The following is a 22671-nucleotide window of genomic DNA, read 5'->3' as shown; positions in this document are numbered from 1 at the left end:
GTCTGAATCTTACAATGGTCTTCCCAAATCCTTTGGAGCAAGTTTTCCAAATGAAGATGACGTTCCAAGATACGATCAAGGAAATGACAGTCATGCTTCACTTCCTACACCTCCTCCAATTGTTCTCCCTAACCCACAAGTTCGAAGGCTTGAAAAGTTCAAGCTCACTCAAGCCCTTTTGGCAAGTAAACACGAAGATGGGATACATGTGTGTGCATACGTCTTAGAGATGAAGTCACACATTGATAGGTTAAGGATGTTGGGTGTCGATATCTCAGAGATGTTAGCTGTTCACTGGGTTCTTCAGTCACTTCCAGATTCGTATAGTGAGTTCGTAAGAGAGTACTATATGAAGGTTCACGACGTGACCCTCATTGATTTGACATATTTGCTTATTTTTGTTGAATCAGCGATGATTTGGCTCAATGGTCAAGCAAACTTGATTGGTCGATCAAACACCTATACTTCATCGGACACTGGCAACATTGAAAGTCCAGAAAGGACAGAGCATGAGATTGTCCCATGTAATGTGCCAAGGGAGTCCATTTGCTTTTATTGCCAAGAGAAGGGGCATTGGAGACGAAGTTGTCATGTTTACCTGAGAGATCTAAGAGATGAGAGAGTCAAGACGTATGGCTCTACTTCAGGTAAACTCCATTAACTAACTCTATGAGTTCCTATTTTTGATTCTTAAAACATGATGTGATAAGATTACATTTTGATGTTTTGTAGGATCGAAGAAAAGAAAGGAAGCTTAAGGAAGAAGCGTGCTGAATCTGATAACGAAGAAATGAATTTTGATCGCATGGATTCAAAGATCGGAGTTTTGAGCTGCTACTTTAGAGTTAGGGTAGATTGCTAAGAATTATGTAATAGCATAGTTTTTCAGTTGAATTGCATTGTAAGGACAAGTTTTTCCGCAATAAAATAAATTTTGATTTTATCTTATTTATTTATCCTTGCAATGTCATGTATGAAAAATTGATGTTTGAAGGTTTATATTATTAGCAATAATGGATTTGATTTTTAATTATGTCATTTGTGGAAATGTCGAGAATTTGCCAAACATGGAGACTTTCTCATCGCCCAAGTTTCAATTGGACAGAAACTTGGAATCATACAACTTGGTTGTGTGATGAATGAGAAACTTTATAATTGGAAATTCAAGACTAATTCATTGACAAAGAGTCAAGTGAAGGACTAGGAGATCGATTTCGCAATGTTGTGCATCAATCAAGTCCACTACAAGAGTGATAAAGATATTCGTCATAATTTACCAAAGTTTAGTAAATATGATTATACTTATAAGATTAAGTGTAACTCTAAGTTAATTGAAAGAGTTTCAATGTATAGCAGAACAAATAAAGAAGGATCAAGTAGGTAGAAAGATAAAAGTTTCTCTATTCTAAGAAGAAAGGAGAGTACTTTTTATTGTGTTTTATGATAAAGTCTTAATGATTAAGAACCATATCGCAATTGGTCCTCTAAGTGAGTCTTAGTACATTCGTATGTCTAAGAAGAGGAATCAGGAATTGTGGAAATGGTTAAATCAAACAGTCTTAATGGCCTCCATGTCCCATTCATGCAATATGTCCATTGTGAAGCCAAAAATGGACACTTGAGGGTTTTTCTAGCATGCATCAACGTAAAGTTGGAAACTTTACATGATTTTTCCACCTTGGGATATCAGATCTGTATGTTGGTGTGTTGTAGTAGGGGTTTAGGGGCTTAATGGGTGTAGAACACCTTTAAAGAAACTAGGGTTTGAGTTTTAAGCTTAGTAGATGGTTCTTGAGGGTAAAGTTGGAAACTTTACCCTTCTAGACGTCATAATGGAAAGGACCTGTGGTTTGGAGCTATTGGATTCGAGAGAAATGGCTTAATACATTAAGAATGGTTAACAGATCGAAGAACTCGACGAGTTCTCAAAGGAACTCGACAAGTTGATGTGAGTATATCCCGATTCTGTTGAAAAGGAAAGAACTCAACGAGTTAAGGGAGAACTCAACGAGTTGATTCGTAGTATCATGATTTTGTGGTTTATGGGAACTCACTAAGTTGAAGGACAACTCGACGAGTGGAGTCAACTCGGAGCGTTGACTTTGACTTTGACTTGGATGTTGACTTTGACCTTGACTTGACTTTGATCAAGGTTAACCCTTGGGGGTTATGAAGTACATAATGGGTTCTAAAGGGTAGTCCCATGTAAGGGTTTGGGCCCAATTTGGAAAATTGGGCCATTGATGGGCTTTCATGGATTTTGTAGTATGAATTTTGATGAGTCGTGGGTGAAACGGTCATTTCACCCCAAGTATGGATTTTGGATCATGGGTTGGGACCCAATTGCTAATTGGGTGATATTTTGGTATTGATAGCTCGAGGAGTTGCCAGGGCAGCAACTAAGGATTTATTGTGATGAGCTTTAATAGTGTGAGGTAAGTTACCTTCCCGATAGAAGTTGGTCGAAGGCACCAATGTCGGCCCACTAGTACTTGTTTATAGGTAGATGATTGTCTTTGTGATAATTGTCTAGTATGCCACTATCTGTTATGCTTTATGTTCTAGTATGTTGTGATGATCGGTGAGAATGGTAGTGGTAGGGGTGAAATAGACCCCGTAACCGGTCAAAATGACCGAAGGGGTAGGCCAGCACCCAGATATGCTAGGCAGTATGTGACTTATGTGTTTATGTACTAGGATGATATGTGGTAGTAATACGGGGCGAAATAGTCCCCGTTACCGGTTGAAAGAGACCGAAGGGGTAGGTCAGCACCTAGATATGCTAGGCAGTTACCGGTTGAAGAGACCGAAGGGGTAGGCCAGCACCCAGATATGCTAGGCAGTTACCGGTTGAAAGAGACCGAAGGGGTAGGCCAAAACCCAAATATGCTAGGCAGTATGTTTTGTATGGTATGTGGTATGATGGGGGAACTCACTAAGCTTCGTGCTCATGGTTTTCAGTTTTGGTTTCATGTACTTCTTGTTCAAAAGGAAGGGAGTCAGCATGATCGCAGCGTAGCACACTATGATTTTCCGCATATGAGATCTTTGGGAGTTATACTCTGATAATACTCTTTTATGACATGATTTGATTATTGATACATTGATTTTGATATGATTTGATGCTATGGATGTTTTTAGACAAATGGTTTTATAATTATTAAATTAAAAATGAAATATTTGGTCTTGAAATTTGGGATGTTACACGCATGAAGAACCAACAATATATTCAGCTTCAACAGTTGATAAAGAAACACAAGTTTGCTTCTTAGATTGCCAGCTTACAAGCTTTCCGTTAAGAAATTGACATACACCAGTTGTGCTTTTCCGATCAAGACCACATCTACCTAAATCAACATCGGAATATGCCTGCACAAAGAATCCTGAATTATATGCATACCATAAACCAAGTGAAGTAATCTTCTTGAGATATCGAAACATATTGTTCAATGCCATCATCTGTGGTTCTCTTGGATTTGCTTGAAACCTAGCACAATAACATACAACAAACTTTATATTAGGTCGAATAGATGTTAAATTCAATAAAGAACCTATCATTTGACTATATAAAGTAATATCAACTACCAGTTTGTCAAGTGAAGGAAACAGATTGGTTCTGAACGCCATAGGAACTTTAATTTTTGAATCACCATTCATACCGAATTTGGATGGTATGGTCTTCATAAAAGCTTCTTGGTTTATAAATATTCCCTCCTCACTCTGTCTTATATTCAATCCAAGGAAAAAATTAATTGGACCCATTAAATTTCAGAGTTAAGTTGGGATTTGTTGATCCAAAAATAATATCATCAATTAGACGATTACTGGAACATATGTGGCCCTCATCCCTTCCGGATCAATTCACTTAAAACATCACTTGGAGACTTCGATAGTGTACAACCCAACATAATCTACCCGTGACCCCATTGAGCCCACTCCTGAAGTGGCCAAACCTGTTTCCTCGGAAGGAAAGATAAAGAAATCTTCCAAACGAAAATCATCCCCTTCGAAACCAAAAACCCAAAAAAACCCAAAGTCGGCTCTTCTTCTCAACAGAAAGGAGCCAAAGACATTCTGGCTGACTCTGGCCGTCCGCATACCCCCACCAACCCACTCTTCCGAGGTACCCCACGGACTTTTAAAACACAACCACACACCCACGGGGAGTCTGCACCCAATCCACCCTCACCTTACCAACAAGGTGATGTCAGTGTTGAACAAAGTTCCTTGTCCCCTGGAACAAACCCACATGTCACACTTTCTATCCCACCTTCTTCTACACACGCGCGGTCTGAAACCACTATTTCGAACCCCAAGCATTCCAAGGCTAGAGTAGTCCCTCCAACCTCAAGTGCCTCAACTGGTCTGATACCCGGTAAGGGTACAGGATGACCAGGTGTTAACGATCAACTTTGGGAAGATTTTTGTCACACCCCCAAAACCGATGAACGACGGAAACGTTCTGGGGTGGAGGACGTCATGTACAGTATCACAACAATGAAAAGTAGTAAACAAGCAACAACATCATCCATTGCATTAATAGTATAGTTTCATACAAGTGTGTTCTGTCAACTTATATAGACACCAAAAATTATATACATCAAAATAAAAGAGGAGTCTTGAACGAGCTCCTTCTTCTCAAAACCTGGCACCTGTACCTGTCTACTGGCGACCTGAAAATACAAGTTATTTTGAAAGCGAGTATCAGCTTTAGAGCTGGTGAGATCATAAGTATATTAGTGTCTGTGTTTGTATGAAAGCATTTGTAAGATGTTTTATAAGATGTACTGTGTATATTTGTAAAAGTTTTGTATTTGATTGAACTCTCCTAGAAAACCCGATGTTTTCTACTAAAAGTAGCCTTCTACCAAGGCATCTAGTATTTGTGTGTGTGTTTCTTGTAAAAGTGTGTATTTTCCCAAATCCGACTATCATTAACCAAAAATATAGTTTTTACATTATTGTTTATTGTGTGAATATCACAAGGTAAAAAGTAATGGGAAAATGTTATAGTACTATAATGTAGTAATTAGTAACTACTGTCGTACTAACTACCTTAAACCAAATGTAAATTTTAAGGTGACATGTGATCAGCCTGTATCTTGCTACTAACTTAGCTAAAAAACGACAATGTAAGATGCCGTGAAAATGACGTTTGGCACCCGTAGACTTGCAAGTCCCACTGTAGCGAGTAGCAAGGTGTACGATAGTCAATCCAGTATAGATATATACACAAACTCAATACGCTCCCCAATGAAGGAGATTTCGATACAAAAACAGTCATGGCAGGTAGTGCCATGCCCTGCTTAATGGCTCACATAAATGTGGTTAATGTATATGAAATGTGATTTGTGTGCCAGTTGTATTGTGTGTTCTTTCTTTGTCTAGCCTGTATGTTTGTTTCTCATCATAGTGTCTATTGTTTGTTTCTCATCACTCTGTTTCATGTTTGATTCTCATCATAGTATGTATTGACTCATGTATGAACTAACTCATTGTATGTTTCATTGTTCTAGTAATAGTATCTTCCTAAACTACCCCTATGGTAGCTTACTAGTAATGTATGAACATGTTTGTATACCCTTGCTACCCAAGGGAATGGAATTGAATGAAAGAAATAACCTTTTATATTTATATACATATACATAATATATAACTAGGATTCAAACGACCTTCGGACAACTAAACTTGATACCCTAAGACCACAATCAAACAAGAACAGGAAGCAGGGTAAACTAGCAGTCCTAAGTCCTTTCAATCCTACTTATATAACTATATTTATACAGATACACAGAATATAAGTTTAAAAGAGTTTAAGTAAAAGTATTTGACAATTAAAGGAGTTTGTAAGACAGTTTGAGGTAAAACAGTTTGATAAATAGTTTGGAAAGTAAGAAAACCATTTGCTTGGTAGTCATTAATCACATGTGATTGATATAATAACTATAATTTTTCAACTTGTATTCCCCCCCCCCCCCCCCCATAAGAGAAATTAAAAACATTTCAAAGGTTAATTTAGGGGTATGAACTCACCTGTAGTGAGTGGTTATGATGACAATGTTGGATCAGTTGCTAAGTGCCAAGTGGTGACTTGAGTACACACGTGAATCCTATTTAGCATATATTGGCACATATATGAATATAATTAGTGTTATGAACAACTAATTAATGAATTGGGACCACCTTAGGGACTAGTAAACACTTATATTGAAGTGTTACAACCATATATGATTGTATGAAGGGTTATAAGGCTATACAAGAGAGTGTATGGCCAAAATACACACTATATGTGTGTGTGCAGCCAGGTGTGCGGCTAGGTGTGCTGCCAGCACGTGTGTACGGCCATGTGTGCGGCCAGGTGTGCTACCAGAAGGCGTGTACTACCAAAAAACATGGTGTTCTTGGTGTTCTTGGTGTTCTTGGTGTTCTTGGTGAAAGATGTTACCTTTCCGGATGATACTTGAGAGGATTTTTGGGTCCTTGCTTTGTAGAAGTGTAAGAAATGATTAAAATGACCAAGGATAGTATATATAGGGGAGTGAGTGTGGCTGGAGGTGTGTGTGGTTGGCCTGTGTGCGGCTGGCTGGCCGCACACTCTAGTGTGCGACCGCACACACCTGATTTGGTGTGTTAGGCCCTTTTTTCCAATGCTACACCCAATCTAACCCATCCTCCGATACGTATCTCAATTATACTAAGCTTTAAGCACTCTTTTAGACCCAAAACTTCATTATAAAATAGCAAAACGAAGCTAACTTTAATAACAATGAAGAATGAAAGCTAGAAATTTCGGGTTGTCACAATTTTGTTGACAGGGCTAAGTTAAGGAATCCAGATCTCACCTGATCTCAGGTTGAAGCAACGCTCGTCTCCAAGAGGAATAGGGCAATTCAGAGCAACTTGCCCTTTTTTGTCCTTGCCGATGAAGTCACCGAGTTAGAGTTCACTTCCGAAGAAACTCCAAAGACTCAACATCATGATTCCATGTATTTTGATCCCAATGAAGAACTTTCAGATGAAATGATTTTTGATGATGACGATACTTCTATTGTTGATATTCCTATGCCACCCCCAGTTCACTTTCAGTCCAAACCATCCCCATCAAAACCACTTTTTGATTTCGGACTTTCATCGTCCTCCTATGAACCTATTGATGAGGAAATTCAAATAAATGATGATGTTAATTCTGATGCTGCAACTAATTTAACTCTGAAATCTCAACACAATGTTGCTACTACAAAGCCTGTGCCATCCGAACCACCAGTGAATCCAGAACCCAACAAAACAACACCTCAAGATTCCACTTCGGATATCGGATCTTCAGTAAGAAACTACATCGATCTGTTTTCCCTCCTGGATATTCAAGCCAATGTCTCATACACCATGAAAAAGGTTGATGTCCTTGAAACCACAGTCGCCGGACTCAATTCGAAAATTGACTAAAAAGTTTTCGGATTAGATTCAAAGCTCAACGCCATTCTCTAATCTCTGTCCGAAACCAACAAGTCAGTACCCACCGTTGCTTAAAGAAAAGCCCAATTGGATCCAGTTCGTTTCTCTCCGCCTTAAGCATTCTATAGAAGAAGTTGAATAGAAGTATGATGCTTCCGTTTATCATTATCTTGACACCATCACACAGATGCTCAAGGTTCATGACTACTTGGTCCTGCCACTAATAAACTCATCATGAAAACTCATGTTCGACATGAGAAACAAATTCAAAGTCTAGAGAAAGAGATTCGGAAGAAAGATGAGTTTAAACTAATCATGCAGAAGGTCCTCATTAAGCTAATTAGAGAATCATGGAACATTTTGGATGTTCTAAATCACAAGTTTGATAAGAAGCTCTCCATTCTCTCAACATTGTTCGATCATCTCAAAGCTCAGGCTCCCATAGCTGATGCTAATGACGCCCTAACTCTTCAAATCAACACCAGCTTTCAGAAGGTGTTTGAAAATTTTTCGTACCTACATGTGTCATCCTTGCTTGCAACGGTTTCCAGGCCATCCGTTGCAAGAGGGGGTGAAGGACCAAGATCAACAAGACAACCATGGAAACTTGCCTCAAAATTCTCACTTCGAGATGAAAGTTGAGATGATTTCCAGGTTCTTACTAGCTCTCCTTATGCTGTTGATGATGAAAATGATGATAGTGATGAAGAAGAACTATATGTTACAAATGTAGTGGTTGGACTTTAAGCCCCAAGGAAGCTCCCAGCTAAAGTTCTATCGGAGGAAGAGAAAAGAATTTGGTCAGCAGTCTCTTCGCCATCTACCCTGGATGATGTTCTTCATAGGAGTATTGATATGGCTAAGGTTAAAACCAAATTAAAAGTTGACGCCTTCCGAGCCACCCCTCCATGTTGCCTCCGATTCTTGCACCTCGGATTGCTCCTATTGATGAAGGTTCTCCACTCTGGAAACCGGACGATATTCCAGAAGAGCCTCTTCAATCCTCTCCTCCGGAATTCACTATTGATGAAAACATGCAACATATCATTTTTGTTCTCAACAAAGACATGGGTAAAAATCCCATTTCGGAATTTCATCAAGCTCATCACTCCGGATTCCCACCAATGCAAAAATCAGGCTGGTCCCAAGAAGAAATTGATCGCGCACTTGAGGAAAGCATCCGGATTCAAGTTCTTAAAGATAACTCTAATCCGATGTTGGGGATCTCACCTCTCTACCATGAAGGAATCATCCATGATTTTGACATAGTACCGTTCATGTACTATGATATTCCTAATGGCGATTCAGAACAACTTGATCTTCCTCTATCCTTACAGCAAGTATTACACAAAGTTTGCTCCTTTGCATCCGAATGATGATCCTCAATTGATCATCCGAACCGAGCGTGACCGATTGAAGACCTTTTACACTAAGAATGCTCTTCCCCAAAAGGAAGTGTGGTGTAGAAAAAGGATCAACGAAATCTCCGGATTTGCAAGGAAGGTCCTTACCAAGTTCGACCTCAACTGTGTGTTGTTTCGCTACATCCTCTGGAATAAACCAACCCGATACACCATCTCTGACGCTGATTTCCATGAAATCAATCCAAACGACATCCTAACTATTTTTTCTCATCTCCGGAACCATCAAACTAATGATCTCGGCATTGGAGCCTATCATGCCACCTTAAGCTTCCTCAAGGATTATGTGGCTAAATTATGTCGATGCGACTATAAATTGGCACATCTGTTTGGAACTAAAAATTTCTTAGCTAAAATCGACTTTGTTCTGCAAGAAGTTGAGTTACTGGCTGAAGGGCCCATCGATGAACCGGTGTTAGGGTTTGTCTTCAAGTAATGAAATACAAACAAAAAGGATTTCTTCTGAGTTCTTGACAAATACCTAGTTCCAACTAAAGCTCTTCAAAAATTCATCAGTCGTGCATCCAAGTTCGAAGCATCTGAACATGTCAAGGCAAACATTGTGAGTCAGCTTCAATGGTACATTGAGGTCATAGAATGGTTATTCAGGGCATAGACCTTCATCAAAGAAGAAGAAATTTGAGCTAACTAGATTGCTAAGTTCACTTTGTTGATTTTCGTATTCAGTCTTGACTGGTCTTGCCAGACTTGACTGGAACCATTAATCAGAAGCAGACATTGATCTTAAGCGTTAACTCAAGGTTTTAGTTTTCAAACGTTGTCCCTGCGTAATCAGGTCCTTGTTGTCACACACGCCTCTTCTGCCTCTGATAAACCTGGACCTGAATCAGACCCCAGAATCCCACTCTAGTATTCTGAACTCTATCATTCAAATTCCGAACCACAACCCTCCTAACAACTGTGTTGTTGAGGAAATTTTTCCAGAGACAACTGGACCTGAATTCTCTGAGTGTGTTTGGGCATCTTTAGATAGTGACGTCGATGATTCGTCAATCTCATGTGATTCTAAACCCAAAGTGATTTCCAAAACAAAACTAGTTCCAATCAATCATGTGTTCAACAATCCTTATGTAGGACAAACCTCTCAATCTTTGCTTCATTCCAAAAGGAAACCCATGTTGAATAGGAAAGATGTTGTTGACCCTAAGGTAGAAGCCCGGAATGCTCACAAACAAGAAGTTAATTCGATACAAAATTCTACACTCCTTGAGAACTCCAAAAAAAGTGTATCTTGGACTACCAATTCACAAACTAAGAGTCACAACACCTTCGCACCCACTAAGACCCTCAAGAGAACTTCCATTCCTCCCAAACTGGTAGAACATAAGAAAGCAGTCAGTCCTAAGCCAAAAAATTCCATTGTAGGCACTCAATCTACTCGAACCAACTCTTCTCGGACAACTTCATCTGTTTTCATAGCCAAATCTGATGGAACAATTTTCAAACCTCAACAACTTTCCAAATAAAATGTATCATCAACCAAAGAACAAGTTTTAAAGAAAACAATTTCACAAAAAACTTCAAAACAAAATCTTGTATGAAAAGTAAAAAATCACAATGATGAAACTGCAACTCCAAGAGACACAGTAGTTCCCACTGCTCCGGAAGTTGAGTGCCCGAGAAAATTTGTTCCAAATCCTCATATCATTGAGTATGATTATTGTATAGATGAAAGAACCATGGCCCTCTGTTTGTTTCCTAAGGAATCTCGGAACAAAACTTCCAAACCATATGTTGCTCACAAGTCACAACCGAAGCCTAAGACTCATGCCTTTGTCCCAAAACCTAACTCGGAGCCTAAAACCTCCACAACTTACTAATTTTGCATGCACTCTGTGCTTCGGAGCAAGAAACAATATGGTATATTGATAGTGCTTGCTCCATGCACATGACGAGGCAAAAGGACTTTCTGCGAGATCTCAAACTTTCACCAAATTATCGCTATGTGACGTATGGCAACAACTCTAACTCTGAGATCCGAGGTTATGGAATTCTTACTAATGGCAACTTCTCCATTTCAAACGTGGCATATGTAGCTGACTTGAAGCATAGTTTTATAAATGTGGATCAACTCACTGGTGCAAATCGACGACTTGAATTCTTCAAGAAACACAGTGATATCATGTCATAAGACCGAAAGGAATGTTTAATCAAGTCAAACTGCAACAAAAACATGTATCCTCTTGACATCAACATCATCATTGGCAAGCCCCAGCTCTGCTTACTCTCAAAATTTGTTCCTAACGTCAATTGGTTATGGCATAGGAGGCTTGCTCATATGAACTTAAGATATATGAATGATCTTGTTTCTGGTGAGATGGTAAGAGGTTTGCCACTCCTCAAGTTCAAAAATGATCATTTATGTGTTGTGTGCAAGTGTGGAAACCAATCAAATAAGGGTCATCACATTATTATTGAAAAATCCATCTCGGAGCCATTAGAACTTCTGCACATTGACTTGTGCGGACCATCAATCATAGAGAGTTTGCATCAAAATAAATACATTCTTGTGGTTGTGGATGACTTTACTAGGTTTACTTGGGTCTTCTTCTTAAGGCTCAAGTCAGAAACAACCTCCGAACTCAGTAACTTTATCAAAGGAATTGAAGTTCTCATCAAACTCCCAGTAAGACAAATCCAAAGTGACATTGGTTCGGAATTCACAAATTCCACAATTGAAAACTTCCTCACCAAGAACGGTATCGACCACAACTTTTCTACTCCGTATACTCCACAATAGAACGGTGTAGTCGAACGTCGCAACAAAACACTTGTTGAAGTTGCTCGATCCATGCTTAACTTTGCAAATCGCCCACTCTATCTTTGGGCTGAAGTTGTTTCTACTACATGCTTTACTCAGAATAGGAGTATCATTGGTCGATACCTCAATAAGACACTGTATGAAGCCATGAACGGTTGGAAGACAAGTATATCTTTTCTTCATGTTTTTGGGTGTATATGCTTCATCGACAACAATCGTGATCAGCTTACAAAATTCCAACCCAAAGCTGATGAAGCCATCTTTCGTGGATACTCTGCTAAATAAATAGAAGACAGTTTACAAAATTGCCCAACCTTTTTGTAACACTGTTATATATATATATATATATATATATATATATATATATATATATATATATATATATATATATATATATATATAGAAGCTTTGAACAATATAAAAGATATTTTTCAATTAATTTTGCAATTTTTCTTTGTTTTATTCTCTTGAATAATCATTAATTGTTGAATAATTATCAAACAGTTAAAGTAAATTACCAAACTTTTTGTAAACTTCATTTACATTGTACCTAATCCAGGAAAAATACAACTATATAGTTGGAGAGGTGGTGACTTGAAGAGGTCTTTGATTATTTTGGGTTAATTCCTCATGGAAAGAGCCCAACTCTTTAGCTTTCAACAAATTAGTTTTTCCTTAATTCGAGTTCTGCAGTCTAGATTGCGAGAAATTAGGATCATGGAAATCATGATCCAACCATGGAGACCTAGTTGAAAATATTATCTAGTTAGATATTGTCTAACTTAAAAGAGCATTATATGTTCTTCTAAAGCATCAACTACATTGGGTGCTAAATCCTCACTGATCCTTAAGTCACATTCTAAATCATCATTAAGTGTAACTTCACTGTACAATAAAGAAGGGATTATGAACAATTTGTTCACTTCCGAATTACCTATTGAATCTGAAAAAGGTATATTTGGAAATAGGAAGGGGTAGCACAAATGAAAGAGAAGCAATCAAGGGTAAGCTCCTAATGATACGTGCTATTGGTACATCTTAAGCGTAAAACTATTTAAGTGTCGTCTACTAAAGAAATTACGAAATGGACAAAGATTTCTAAAGCTATATTTACTACTACTGGTACTCTTTCTACAATAAAATAGTATTCGAAGAATATATATATATATATATATATATATATATATATATATATATATATATATATATATATATATATATATAGAGAGAGAGAGAGAGAGAGAGACGCATTTTTGCAAATGGAGGCGATGAAAGTTTATGATAAATTAAATCACATTGTGTAGATAGCATTTTGATCGTTTAGAAATGATAAGTAATCTCACTTATATCAAATGTGTAACAATTCCAAGAAAACTCAAGATACATGTGTGGCGATCGAAAGAAGTAGTAAGATAAAATAGATATTTATTAAGGTTAAAGGCTTAAGTTATCAATAAGTGAAATTATACATAAATATTTTGATTACTCTTTTGAAAAATTGTTTAATTGTCTAAGTCAAGAAAAATACAAGTTTAAGAGGAATCAGGGTATTTATGAAAACAAGTTTGAGAGTTTAGGAATTCACTGGAGATTGCAAAGTAGAATGCTATTTTAAGAAATGAGTAAAAATATCGATCATTTAAAATAGTGCATTCTTAATTTAATGATCCTACAAAAACAATCATTTGAAGGATAAATAATCGTAACATTTAAAACTTTTCATTTTTTTACAGAAAAGATGAAACATACTAAATGTATTCTTCACATATATTTTTTTAGATTTAGAAAAGTTATAGGAAAAGGGGTATTCATCTTGTGTATTAATTGAAAGGAAAATACAATGAAAATTGCATTTTTAAATCAAGTTTCCGAATTTAGAATGAAAGAACAAATGTAAATAAAGATTACTTGTTTACAGTAGATTTTAAAATAGAAACAAAATGTATATGATAAAAGGTGTAATGAATATATAAAAGTTGACTAAATCGAAATTATGCCTTACGATTGTACACATATTAATCACTCAAAACGAAAGGGTAGACTTCTAGTCTGTATGTATACGAAAATGATACCAAGAGAAGCAAAATAGGTAGAAACAAAATTATACAATGTATTATGCTACTATTATGGGCGTGCAAGATCTAAAATTAGAAGGGGAGCGAGAAATCAAGTTCGGGGGAAAGAAAAAGGAAGGTAGCAACAATGATTGCTATTGTTAAAATTAAAAGAACAATACATATAGGTAGATAAAAAATGGGTTGAGAAATACTTCAAAATTCAATCCTTAATGTATTTTGATGATTAAATATAAATGTGGAAGTTTTAAAGTGTTTGCTAAGGTTTACTAAAAATTCATGAGTTATCTATTAAGTTAAACTCCATTTGTGAAAAAGAAGAAGCCCTACAAATGGTAATTGAAAATCTGACAATTTTGACTTTTTAGACAGATGTCCAACAATGATTAAAATGGATAAGGTAAAGACTCAATATATTTAGAAGAATAATTACTCATTGTTGAGAGTGTATCACTGGAAATTTAAAAGTGAACTTTAAGTTTTCAAATGCTATAAGTTTTAAAAACTTTATAGATTATAAAACTATATTGAAGCAAAGTACACAAATAAGGTATGTTTTGAAATACAAGCATCAGAGATGTCTTATAAACCTGTTTAAAGTAGAAATTTGCATAAATATCATTTGGGTTTCGAGAAAAAACATTAAAGTAAATTACAATATCTAAATGAGAAAGTTGTTAAAAGTGTCAAAAGAAAAGTGTTTTGAAGATTCGATGAAGCTTTTACACATACTATGAACTTCAATGCCATATGTTTAAGTTTTATAGCATAGAGTTTAAACACTTTTATAAAATAAAATGTATCTAAGTTTTTCGAAAACGTGTCAAAATGGTAAGCAAGTTTTAAAATGGTTTATATGCCCTTAAAAACACATCTATCCATTGAAATGGATTTGAAATAAAATTGAAATAGCAAGGTTAAAACAAATAATGGTTAAATTTAGTTTTGAAGAAAAGTGTTAAGTTAAAGCAACTTGTCAAAAGATCTTTAGCGAGGATATGGCTTACATTGTTAGGAAAGGTCTAGTAAGTTGTATGAAGCGGTTATAAAATATTTTATCGATGATAAGTAAAACCGATGAAGCAAAATAACTTTTCGATGGAAGATTAAGAAGTAAGGAAGAAGTATGTTAGTGTAGCTGATCGTACCTAAATACTAAGGCGAGTACCGATGTCTTTTTCCCCAAGATAAAGGACAAGAAAAATTATTTGAAAAACGTTTTATGGTGTCAATGCAAATTGCGACCTTTTATAGAGGTCAAAGGGACATCCTATGTTAAGTTTTAAGCTCAAGGTGGAAACAATGTAGAGCTAAATCGTAGCGTAGTAATAAGGTCTCACGTATGGGTTACACCTCTGTGTCTCCTCGTGAGTCGAATCTGGAATGTCCGCCAATGGTATCCAAGTGATTACTTAGTGGCGACTTGTGACAACCTAAATTTTCTATCTTGTACACTTATTCAAATCAATCAAGGTCAGACTCATTTTTTCTATCTTCTAGCATAGTTTAGAGTCAAATTAAGTGTTCTAAGCCTAATATAACCAAGGTATGAGGCTAGGGATGAGTGTTTATGAGTTCAACACCTTTCAAATGAACCAAACACCCCTTTATCAGGTGTGTGCGGCCATACACCCATCCTATCCGTACACTCTCATGTATAAATGAGAGTCTTAGCCTTCATTTACCTCTTTTCACACTCCTAAGCCAAGAAATCAACTTTTCTCTCAAGTATCATCCGATTTTCCATCTAGATCTTCAAGTTGTAACTGTTTCTTCCTTTAATTTGTTGATTCATTACACTACCTAGTAAGGATCTATGATTTCATCCATGAAATTACTCCTTTTGTTAGATCTTCAAGTGTTCTCCAAGAACACCAAGAACACCTACTAATTTTTTGGACCTCAAACACCCTAAAGGCTTCTATATCGTAAGTACTACTCTTTAAGCTTGTTACTTACTAGTTATACTCCTTAGAAATCATCCAAACCATGATCATTAAGGAGTGTACGGCCGTACACATCCCATGTGGTCGTACACCCCCTTTGTTTAGTGCTATTTGGCCTCAAACTCAAGTTATCTGCTAGCACATGATCAAGAACACTTAGGAGATGCAAGTTAGACACTTGGGATACAGTTTTGACCATTTTTACATGATCATCAAGGGTGTACGGCCGTACACTCCTTGTGTGGCCATACACACCCCTTTTAAGGTCTAAAATGGCATTGAACTTCCATTAAGGCTAAACATTGGTCAAAACACACTTCCTAGATGCTTAATAAGACTTTAAATCACTCAATGGCATGTTTCACCATGAGTGTGCGGCGGCACACCCACTTGGGTCATACACTCTGTCCGTACACACACATGAAACACACCATTCTGGACGTACACTCCAAGGTGTAGCCATACTCCCATTATATGCAACCCTTGGTACTTCTAGCACTTGAATCTAAGTGTTTCCTATGTCCTAAGGTGTCTTTCCTTGCATAATTAGTTGTTTAAACACTAATTATATACATATATATATGTCATTATATGCTTATTACGATCCGTTGTGCTCAAGTCTTCACTTGACACTTAGCATCCTACAAACTGATCTTTCATTCGTATCACTCACTACAGGTGAGTTCATACCCCTTAACTTACCTTTTAAATGATTTTAAATGCTTTTATGGGGGAATACAAGTTGAAACATTATATTTATTATATCAATCACATGTTATTAATAACTATCAAACAGATGGATCTACTATACTTCAGATTGTGTTATCAAACAAACTGCTTCAAATCGTTTTACAAACTCTTTATATTCAAAACTCCTTATTAAACTCTTCCAAACTTATATATTGTCAAAATCATGTCTATATAGATATAGTTATATAAGTAGGACTGAAAGGACTTAGGACGGATAATGTGACAACTCGATATTTCGAGACAATGTAATGTAAAACCAATCAAATTTAGGTCAAAATATAACTTTCCTAAAATCTTATTTGGTTTAAATAAAGTATTAAGAATCGTATCAGGGTTTTCGTACATATAAAGAACCCTAAAATCCGAGTTATAACGAAGAAGTTATGACCAACCGAAGATTCTCGGCAAAACCGGCAACACCGATTAAACGAAAAATGTGAAGTTTCAATACAATAGTTTTTAGCCTTAAGTATCTAAATGAAAGTTATAGATAACCTCAAACCATGAGCGTACATAAAAAGAACCTCCAAATCTGACTTTGGATGAGGAAGTTATGATTTTTCCAAGATTCGGGTATAGTAGTAGACAGCTAAAAACTCGAAATAGAGCTCGAGATACTTTTGACCAAAACAACCTAAATGAGAATCTAAGGTCTCAACATTAGTAGCGCAACGGCGAAAAGTCTGACGAAAACGGACACCGGAGGAGAGCAAAGAATGGATCGCATTCACTTTTAAGTCCCTCCCCAAACTCATTTTACGAGGAATAACCAAGTGCGATAAAGAGCAAGCGTAAACCAACCCTTGCCTTTATCTTAACAGAGATTACCTTTAATAATGATCTAATTGCTTGACGAAAGTATAGGAGTCGGAAGTTAACCAACTGACTACCCTTCCTTCTCTTCTGAGATAGGGAAAAGGAACTGAAAGAGGTCTCTCTTGCCCCTTCAAGTTTACCTACTACGGTACCGGAGTGAATATGATCTCCACCTTCTTTCTCGTCTTTGACACCATTCGTCTGATCATGGCTAAGACTCACTAACATTCTCTTTGCCAGCAGGCTCCCACTTGCTGGTTCCGGGCTTGCTGGCCTATAATCCAGATTGATCTATTCAGATTGAGGAAACACCGAGTTCAGGTCTTCTTTCTATGCCCCAACTGGAGAAACTCTGAGATTTCTCACTATTCGTATGAAAATGGGGAAACAGTCTTTCTCAGACTCAAATCCTTCTTTTTTTATGCCACGGACTCCCCGAACGGACTTATAGCAGCAATCTTGGATTGGTTGCTTCTGAGAGAGCTGCTCTTCCGACTGCTCGTATTCATCCCTTCCCCATGAGGGCAATCAGCCCCTTGCTTTCATTTGAATATTGGCCCTCGCGCAAAGCTGCCCAACTCAATGTGTTACGCATTAGCGGCATTTGCTACATAATCTGCATCTGTTGTCAGATATTTTACTATAAGGTAAGTGAGGACTTCTTCCAAGAACGGATTCTTCTTAATCTTAATTAAGTTGATTTGTTGCTGCTGATTTCAATAGCCAAGTCAAGCTTTCCAGCAGGCGAGACAGATGGGTGCCGCCCTTCCACTAAGCCTTCCTATATATATTCAAATCAGTACAAAGGCAAGTATATATTCTATTTTGAGGGAAAAATAGAAGGAAAAGATGGACTATGCCACATGGCCGCTACAAATAAAGGAAAAGTCTTATGCGAGTGATACCAATCGGACACACTTGGAAAAAAGGAATCATCAGCTACTAATACAGCTGAATCAAAGGAAAAGAAGTGAAAAAGCGGAAAGAAGTCAATGTGAGAAAGCAAAAAAGGTAACGAGGCGACCGGAGGAGGGAGAAAGGATAAAAGGGGTGGCAAGCAACTCGAAGGGATGCTGCACCACCTAGGTACGCGTCTGGATCTGCCTCGATGCGCTAACGCGCAACGGCTTTCCTTTCTCTGATAGAGGCTCGCTTCTTCAATTCAAGTTCAGCTTGCTGCTTTTCATTTTGATAGGAGTAGGTGCTTGCTGCTCGCTCGCTGTCTACTAAATGAGCCTTTACTGCCCGCCCGGCCCCTCTCTTTAATCTTAAGTAAAGTTCAGTCAAATCAATGAAGTGAACAGCCCAACCTCTTTGTTTGTTTCACCTAATTCGGAAAGAGGCGGTAGCAGGGCGAAAGGCAAGGTCACATCCTGCCGTCATAGCTTGCCTCCCGTTGCTTCGTACGAGACAGAGAAAAAAAAAAGAAATATAAAAAGAAAAATGGAAATAGTGAATCAAGATATAGACTATCCTCTATTCAGATAGATAGGCCCCTATGAGCGACTATGCCGATCTTTAGATGTTTTGGCCACGTGCGTTTCCGCTAAGAAGAAGAAGGTTTGGATCTTTAAACCTTAAGAGGATGCTATCGAATGTGCTCTTGGCGCACGTGAGGGATGTGACCTATGTTTGAAGAAGTTATGGATTTTTAACGGACTTTTCGTGTCCCGGCCCGTTAAAAATAAATAATTAAAAATAAAGTAAAAATTTGCCGATGAAGTCTAAATGATAGTTGTAGATAACATTTTCAGCTACGCGTGCATATAAAGAACGTCAAAAACGGAGCTCGTATGCGAAACTTACGGATTTTACAAGTTCGGGGTCCAAAATTCGAGGCTGTCAGGCCCCCACGACGTGGCACAGCTTGGCCGCGACCCGGCAAGTGACTGAGGGTGTCCAATCAACGGAAGGGGATAAGGCTTGCTCCCCACGACGTGGCCAACCTTAGCCACGACGTGGCACACCAGAAATGCCCCTATAAATAGAACTCTTGGGGTGCCGGGTTTAGGTGCTCCATTCTTCCATCTCTCATGCTGAAACTCTGCGGTTAAGCTCCTAAAGCCCTCCCGAAGCCCCGGTTTTCACCTTCAAGTCCCGAAGGAAGGTTTTGTGTTCCCGAGATCCCCGAGATTCCCGAGAATCCCGAGATTTTCCCGCGCTTTCAACTCTTCTTGTCGAAGTTCTGCTCGATTCTTCTCTAGACTATTTCAAATCAACCACTTCAATCAAGTGAGTTCATACCCCTAATCAATATTTTAAATGATTTTAAATGCTTTAATGGGGGGAATACAAGTAGAAACAAACATATTATTTAATCATTGATATGTATTTTATAACTATGTTTGTCATTTAACATATTTCACATGCTACAAAATGTGATGCATGAAATGGTTTTACATCTTAAAAACACATTGTTACCAAATGTTTTACCTTTGAAATTTTTATTAAAATGACATCAAGTCATTGTTAATTATTGTTCAAAACCCATAAGATGTCTTACAAAAACCATTTTTCATTCTTGAACTAAACTATGCTTATACACTTATATTCTTATATATGTATTGATGTTATAGCGTACATCTTTCATTTAGTTTCCCACACTCTTGAGTAATAAGAGTGTACAAACCTACATGATCATCCAGTTATATTACAGGAGATTATCATAGGGATAATTTGAAGATATCAAACATTACTTCTATTACAAGGAATCACACAAGAGTCAGTTCATTCATGAGTTCTTACTAGAACCTTACATGATACATGAGTACCTTTACATATGCTTACATGATACATGAACACATTACAAGAGTACCTTTACGTAGATACCTTTTCCTGTGTATACTTGTTTATAGTGAATATTTGTATCTCAAATTGCGAGGATGATTTATTAGTACCTTCTGTGTAAATCTTCCTGCCTATCCCACAGTTCCTCGGGATATCTAAGACAGGACCCTATCCCACAGTACCTCGAGATACCTAGATGGGCCTCTATCCCACAGTACCTCGGGATATACGTACGGGACTAACCATTCCGGAACTCATCTGTTAGCAACAGTGGGTGATGAACATCTACGGATGCCTACGGTTATTACTTATACTAGGAGTACCTTTACGGGACTAACCCTTCCTCCAACCTACTGCTGCTACAGAGGAAAATTGGACCATCTTCGGAAGTTCATTAGGTTATTGATTTCGCTTACCGCAATGTATTGTTAGCACCAGTACCTCCGGCTAACACTTACATGATTATATTTTCCTGTTTACTTTATTTTGTGATACTTTCACATAAACGATGAATTAGACTAAGTACTCTAGTACTAGTCAATAGAAAGGAAAAGTTATCATATTACTAACAGAACATTCGAGTCTTGGTAGAAGACTACTTAGTCATAACAGAACATTCGAGTCTTGGTAGAAGATTACTTAGTCATAACAGAACATTCGAGTCTTGGTAGAAGGCTACTTAGTCATAACAGAACTTTCGGGTCTTGGTAGAAGACTACACTTCATACGTACAGAACATTCGGGTCTTGGTAGAAGACTACATTTCATACTTATAGAGAACTAAGGGTTTTTCTAGGGATTTCATACTTACCTCAACATTTTCATTTAAAGGTTTACATGGCTTTCATAACAGATTTTCATAAACAAGGCAATGACACTTATATACTTATGAATTCACTAGCTTTAAAGCTGATACTCGCTTTCAAAATAACTTGTATTCTCAGGTCATCAGTAGACAGGTACGGAGGCCAGGTTTTGAGAAGACGGAGCAGACAAGTCTCGTCTTTTATTTTGATTGTATATTTTTGGTGTCTTATTACAATGAAAGAACACTCATGTATTAAACTTTACCTATAATGCAATGGATGATGTTGTTGCTTGTTTATTATATTACACTGTTGTGATACTGTACATGACGTCCTCCACCCCTGAACGTTTCCGCCGTTCGTGGTTTTGGGGTGTGACAGATAACTCGCCTTATTTCATGTTCCATGTTTGGTTGTGGACCTATGGCCATTACGTGAGATTGGATCTTCTTTTTGGGAATTTTCAGGGACATCTTCTCATGAACCAAGGTAGTAAGTTGACCAAGTTGTACTTCAAGGTTATTGATGGAAGCTTGCTGATTCTTTATTAAAGTTTGATGTTCTATCATCATTGCATGATGATTCTTTACCAAAGGTCTTTGTTCATTAATATCAGAATCAGTAGCCTCATGTCTCTTTTCTGAAGTTTCCATAAACTTGATTAACATGGTCTCTAGATCGGGTTTCCTCTCAGCTGGTGGCTGCTCCTTTTGGTAGAAGCCTCGACATGTCTGCCTATACTTCTCCTCTTTTTGCTTCTTATATTCTTCATATGGCAGCCACTCTTTCTTTGGTTTCCTCCAGTCTTCATCATACTTGTCCCCACTCGAGTAGCACACTTGAGCCTTTTTATTTCCAAACTCATCTAAATTGCAGTCCTTGGTCAAGTGTGGACCATTACATCGTTCGCAACCAACTCTTATAGCACGAATTGATTGGTCCATTTGTGTTAACCTTCGATCCAGATTATTCAGTATAGCCATCATAGCTGCTATTTCTTCAGTTTGTGCACCTCCACCGCCTTTGATTCCATCTTGCCTAGGGTTATGGTACTAGCGAGAGTGCTTCGCGAATTTTTCAATCAGCTCCTTCACCTCCCTTGGATTTTTCTTTGTCAAAGGTCCTTGAGAGTCAAGGACTTGTCTTGTCATAACGTTGACCCCATCATAGAAAATCGACATCTCTTGTTGCACATTAAGATCATGCTTAGGGCAATTTCTGAGCAAGCCCTTGTACCGCTCCCATGCTTCGTACAATGACTCTCCCAGCTGTTGTTCAAAGTTGGTTATTGCCTTCTTGAGTTTAACTATCTTGGATGGTGGGCAAAACTAGTCAAGAAATTGCTCATGCATTTGAGCCCAAGTGGTGATTGTACCCGGTGGAAGTGATTTTAACCACTCTTTAGCAGCTCCCTTAAAAGTAATGGGAAGCATTCTGAGCAGGACGGTGTTGCTATTGACATTTGGGACATTGAAGTAATCTGCAATGTCATTGACTTCATCTAGATGCTTAAAAGAATCCTCATGATCTTTCCCATAAAATGGGATATCCTTCAGTGCAGTCAAGATGTGCCCCTTCAGCTCGAATGTAGCAGTGGCAGGTATTGCGGGTTGGACTAAACCGGGTCCCACATCTTCTCGGATCCACTTCTTGTAAGCTCCTATGGACATCTCTTCAATGTTTTCCATTTCGTTTTCCGGCTCGTTCTCGAGTTCACTTGCAAATATTTCAAATTTTGGGTCTGACTCGTACTCTAACTCGTGCGGATTAGGGAATGGACCAAGTTCTTCAACTTTGCTCTTATCCTTTAGGATTGAACTGGACTCTCCTGTCTTC

General features: G+C 37.8%; 1 non-coding gene across 1 annotated transcript; it reads left to right on the top strand.

The window, feature by feature from the left end:
* The first annotated feature begins 22032 nt into the window (after positions 1 to 22032).
* LOC145096604 (small nucleolar RNA R71) lies at positions 22033 to 22139 on the top strand. The gene has a single exon (XR_013703980.1). It is a non-coding gene; the product is annotated as a small nucleolar RNA R71 (small nucleolar RNA).
* The last annotated feature ends 532 nt before the right edge of the window (positions 22140 to 22671 follow it).

This window comes from Lactuca serriola, chromosome 3 (genome assembly GCF_051521515.1).
Source record: "Lactuca serriola cultivar US96UC23 chromosome 3, Lser_US96UC23_V15, whole genome shotgun sequence".
NCBI lineage: Eukaryota > Viridiplantae > Streptophyta > Magnoliopsida > Asterales > Asteraceae > Lactuca > Lactuca serriola.
The sequence above is the reverse complement of the archived record's forward strand: the minus strand, read 5'-3'. Positions and strand labels throughout refer to the sequence as shown.